A 6,000-nucleotide genomic window follows, 5' to 3' on the forward strand; every position below is an offset into this window, starting at 1 on the left:
AAAAACTCCTGACCCACCTTCCCATTCTCCGCACACAAACCCCGACACCCCTTCCTCACCTCGGTTCACCAGCAGTGACACCCACGCCCAGACTAAGACGTGCCCAGGCCCCAGACCCTGCCAAGTTTAAGAGGCCCCGAGGCATGACCAAGCAACATGGGAAAGACTGTACACCCAGAGGGGGTGCAGATTAAATCGACGCTCTTTTGGCTTGCAGCCTCCTCTCCCTCCGCTCCCCGTCGACCCGTGCTTCGTGTCCCCGCGCGGACGGCGGGCGGATCCACAGCTTTGGGTGCCCGGCACTCGAGGCTCCCCCGCCACGACACCCTCTAGCAATCGGTCCTCTCTGGGCTGCCAGACGATTGCCGGTTTCACAGCTCCAGGTGCTGGCACTCACTGTCCCCCTGCCGCGGCGCTGCCACGCGTCCCGCAACACGGGGGGGTGTCCCAGGCAGACAACCAGAACGTAAGGCCTTCGCGTGTTTGGGTCCGTACCTCTGGAATTCTCTGCCTCGGGCTGGTTATTTGTCTTTTAGGTAAGAAGTGGAAGGTATGGATGGACGAGCAGGCATTTCATCGGCAGTCAGTCCGTAAGGGTTGGGCTTTTCTCTCTCTGTGCTTGGGATGCTTTAATGTCACTTACGCTGCTCGTAACTGGACTTTAATGTTTTACATCAAGGGTCAGGGAACACGGACCCCTTTTTCAGCTTCAAAAGGTTTCGCGCATCCCCCCCCCACAAGTCTCTTTACTTTTTGCATGCCGTAAGAAAGGAGGTAATGATCTGCACTCCAGAGTCATTTATAATGCATAAAACTTTCATCTAAGTCGAATATGTAGGGAGGACGATGTCCAAAGCTATTTAAAAACTGCCCTCATAACTGAAGGTCGAGGCCATGCCACCTTCCTTTTCCCCAGCCGCAATGAGAAATAGGAAGCGGGTTTCAGGAAGGTTCCAGCTTGGTGGGAGCTGGCGGAAATTCAGCCCCGGTACCTGCAGGGCTGCCACCTGACTTTCAAACTGGGGCCGGCGGGGGAAAGCCAGCACTTGTGTACCTGCGGACTTTTCATCTGCTTTAAAGCAGGCGCAAGGTCCATGCGTGAAAGTGTGCACCAGGATTTCAGAATCCAATCCCTGCGGGGACTCTCCCGCCCCCAGCCCCGCAGGTTCCCCCCAGCGCAGTCGCTTTTACCCTCAGGGGCGGGCAATAGTTATTTTCAATAGGGCCTTTTTACCGAGGCAAACCGCTATTTATCCACATAAAAAGTTTTGAAACTTACCCTCCCAGAAAACTGCCCCCCTTTTTAGAGTGGTTTTCTTTTAGACTTTATTTTCTTTTAATTCTTACGAACGCATACAGGAAATGTCACTGAATCATTTGGATTCTAGAAAAGGCAAAACGTTAGCCTGCTTTTCAGCAGGAAGAAGGCTCATGAGATCTCCAGGTCTGCCTGGGACTCCCCTTGAATCAGAGGTTCTGGGCCCAGTCCTCGGGACACTCCTAGCCAATCAGGTTTTCAGGATACCCACAATGAATATGCACGCGATAGATACAGTGGAGGCACTGCATGCAAATCTACCTCATGCATATTCATTGTCCATATAATGAAAACCCGGCTCTCTCCCTGTGTCTGAGGACTGGGTTGAGAACCCCCAGCCCTAAATAACTTGTGTGTTTAATGTCAGAGCCACACCTGGCTGTTGTGTCCACCTCCCTCCTCCTTGATGCCTGGTGGTCCTCTCTCCCTCCCTCTCTCTCTACCTCTCTCCAGTATGATTCCTGGGGGGGGGTCCTCGCCTTCTCTCCCCTGATAGGCTGCCATCCACTCTCACTCCCCTTAACCAGGTCAATCATGGATTCCCGTCTCCCTCTTTACTTCCAACTCTCCCTTCATTCCTGTCTCATTCCTTCTTCCCTCACACTGTCAGGCCCAGTCCCATGTCCTCCTTTCTTCCTTTGAGTCGTTCTGCTCACTTCTCTCCTCTCTCTCTCGGGCCGATACAATGTTAGCCCGGGTTTGGCCGCGTGTTTTCGACACGCTAGCTTTACCCCTTACATAGTAAGGGGTAATAGTGCGTCCAAAACTCGCGTCCAACCCCCCCTCCCCCAAAACCAATAGCGCCCGCAACATTGAAATGCACGTTGATGGCCCTATTAGTTATTCCCACGCGATCCAGAAAGCAAAATATGTAGAGAGCCGTGTCCATCTGGTAGCACTTTAGAAGAGATAAGTAGTACTTGTAGTAGAAGGAACGTTTAAAAGATGTAACTCTTGAAAATTCATAATTTTCCTATGCCGGAGCTTTTATAAATTGCGCCTAAATTGTCCTAAATTTCCCATTGAAAATGTACAAATCCTGCCATCTTTCATGAGTGATGTATTCATTCTACCTCCGAAAAAAAAAAAAAAAGCCCTTCTGTAAAATATTTATACATGCACTGGTGTTTTTTTTATAACTAAAATGTTTGCCGAGCATCATTTAAAAAAAAAAAAAAATGAGAAAGAAAATGCTGAGGTCAAAAAGCAGGGGTGACAGAGGACACCCCTGCTGAATACCTTGGAGAACCGGGAAGGGATCAGAGCACACTCCTTTAGTTGATACTCTCGCTCGAGGCTGCGAGTACAGGGTCCCAACCCAAGATAGGAATTCCTCTGGAAACCCTACTTTTTCCAGTAACTTAAATAGGAAAGGCAATTCAGTCTATCAAAAGCCTTTTCCGCATCTAAGGCTACCACCAGGCCCTCTCTTGCCTGACTAACACTATAATATCCATTAACCTCCAGGTGTTAGTTCTCGATAGTCGCCCCTTAATAAATCCCGTTTGATCTCCACCAATCAAGTAAAGCATAATACTGTTGAATCTCAACTGCAGGACTTTTGCTAATATTTTAATATCCACATTAAAGAGGGATATTGGACGATAAGAGCTTGGCTCTAGATGATCCTGTCCTGGCTTATGCAACACCACTATTGTCGCATCAGTTGAATTATGCTCTGTATCCAGGGACTCCCTAAGGCACTCATACGCCTTACATAGAACAGGCAGCAACTCATGGGAGAATCTTTTTTAAAAAATCAAAATCATAACCATCTGGCCCAGGGCTTTTGCCAGATGGAAGATCCATGATTGCCATGTCAATTTCTTGTGCTGTTATAGGGGCAGCTAGCCTTGCCGCCTGCCTCTCCGTGACTTGCGGCAGATCAACTCCCTGCAAATACCATTCCAGGTCTGCTTGACGACTCGACCCTTGATCAGTATACAATTTTGCATAATATTCTTTAAAAATGTCATTAACCCCTTTGATATCATGAGCCACCCCACCCGCACGAATAGCATTTATTGACGCTTGCGCTCTCCATTTTCTTATCATCCAAGCTAGAAGTGCTTGCTTTATTGTTCATAACATTTTTTTGGTGAGACTATTGCAGTGCCTTCTCTATACCTTCCACTGGAAGCTGCTGAAGCTCTTGTCATGCTTTTTGCAGCTGCTTATAAACTCTCTGCGAGCAGGTACCCTTATGCTGAGTTTCCAATGCTCTGACGCGACGCTCTAACGACTGTTCTTTTCGTAACCTGAGTGCTTTCTGGTGGCTTGCAAAGCTAATAATTTCCCCCCACAGCACTGATTCCAGTGCCTCCCGGGTCACTACCAGGTTCTGCTCTGCCCCCTCGTGAATCTCTCTTTGTGCTCCTTAGCGGACTCTTCAAGTCATTTCACAGAATTTCGCGTTCCCCAATAATGACAAATTAAATCTCCAAGGTTTGCTGACGGAACATCCCTGATAGAATTTCAAGGGAAGCAGAACCGGGCTATGATCCAAAATATTACTTGTGAGAATATCCATGGCATCTGCCAGTCTCAGCATCTCATATGTACAGAGAAAAAACCATCTATTTGCATTGGGAGAGTAACATGCATGATCACGGCCTGTAGGATACTGGGCTCTCCGGGCATCCAGCAGACTCAGACGTTTAATCACTGTGTGCAATCCCACTGCTTGCCTCAAGGTTTGCTTACCCCCTGTGGACCTATCTCTTGCAGGGTCCAGACATGTGATCCAGTCTCTGAGGTTCCAACTTTGACAAATACTGCAATTTGACAGCCCTCTCTTAAGTTATTACTACTACTCGCCAATAATAACTTACAAGATCAGATACTTTTTTTTTTTCCAGAAACATAAGAACATAAGAAAATGCCATACTGGGTCAGATCAAGGGTCCATCAAGCCCAGAAAGTTAGCACACAGCAACTGAAAGCGCTACAGGGCATGGCCTGCTGTCAGTGACAATCCCGAACCAAAGTATCCTGGGTCAGCATCCTCTTTCCCTTCAGCAGTGTGCTATTACAGAGAAACGCAGACACGGCACATGAGGCCTGAAACTGGGAGCAACAGCGCCAAAGGAGCTTTCAGCACTGTGTGGCAGCCTTCTTAAAAATCAATTTGTAGCTGCCCAGCAATAACTTATAAAGTGCAGTATATGACCATCAACATGAAGTGCTCATTTCAGGAGAAGCAGTGACCTAAGGTAGCATTTATAGCATGGGGAGGAGAACAGGCTTCTGAGATGATATAACTATAGGTCCTGCCATTGTGTGACACATCCCTGTGCCTCATGTTACCCACTGACCACAGGACGGAAATAATAAGAGCTTCACCTTTTCTCTCACTTCCCCTTTGTCTGTTCAGGTCATCAGCGACAGGCTGACCTGCAGCCATCTGGTAATTCTATAAGGAAGGAGGCAAAATGGAGGGGAAGATTTCTCTCTGGAGAGGAACAGCATCCTGCAGGACTCTGAAACGCTCCAAACCCGCTCCCCCAGGATCAACCGAGGGCAGGGTAAGCATGTGCCATCTACTGACCGTATCCAATTGGTTCAGTAAGACATAGCAAGCAACTGGAATCTGGCACTGTGATTAAAAAAAAAGAGTTTGGATTGTGTTCAGGTGCTGTCCAGCACTACAGATTGCTAAAACCTGAACATTTCCATGGAAATCAGCTCTGAGTAAGCAACCGCAGGTCACCCACTAATTAAACTAAGCTAAACTAATTGCCCAGCTTCTCACTTCCCCTGCACTGAAGCTCATGGCCCAAGCTTTCCACTGCCCTTTCTTTGGAAGGGTGAAATGAGCTGGACGTCTCGGGCCCAACGCCCAGTGGACAGAGGTGCACATCACTGAAACCCACCCGTCGTGGCTCGGCACGGATCGGCGCCGCTGTTGGCCATCCCAGCAGAGGCAACAGAGGTGGGGTTATGACTCCGAACCCTAGAATCGTGCGCCGGGCAGCGCGGCTGAAACTCACCTCCGTGCTGTGCATGTTCTATGGATAAAGGGGGGGACCTTTGGTGAGTGCTCAGGAGATAGGGAAGGGGGAAGGGAAGGGGGGAGGGGAGGTGACAGCTCTGCAGACTACGATTTATTGCATGCGAGGAGCTGCAGACTCCAGTTCCTGCTTCCACTGCCAAAGGGTGTGATCCTTCATGTATGATTTCAGAAGCTCATTAAGGGATATATTTTTTTCAACTCTTTATTTCTTAATCAGATTGTACGTTACATAACTGAATGTACTCTACAGTATAAGCTTGAGCACGTTACATTTATTTATTTATTTATTTTTGATTTTTATATACCGAGGTTCTTATAGAGACTATAAATCACTCCGGTTTACATATAACGATAAACTGCCCAACATAGATAAGGGGGCTTTACATAGAACAGTGGTACATATAGAACATTATAACTGGATGACAATTTAACATAATGATAATAAATAATATAGAATAGTTTTACTGGTAATTAATAAAATTATGTAATATAAACTATATAATTTAAATATTTAACTTGGATATAGTGACATATTAACCATGCCAAATATAAATAATAAGATAAAATGAATTTTGAACTTAGAAATTGTAGTCCAGTTGCGGAAGAAAATATAAATAAGATTAATTTTTAGAACTCAAAGATTGTTGTCCAGTTGCAGAGTCCTGAAGGT

This window comes from Rhinatrema bivittatum, chromosome 1 (genome assembly GCF_901001135.1).
Source record: "Rhinatrema bivittatum chromosome 1, aRhiBiv1.1, whole genome shotgun sequence".
Taxonomy (NCBI): domain Eukaryota; kingdom Metazoa; phylum Chordata; class Amphibia; order Gymnophiona; family Rhinatrematidae; genus Rhinatrema; species Rhinatrema bivittatum.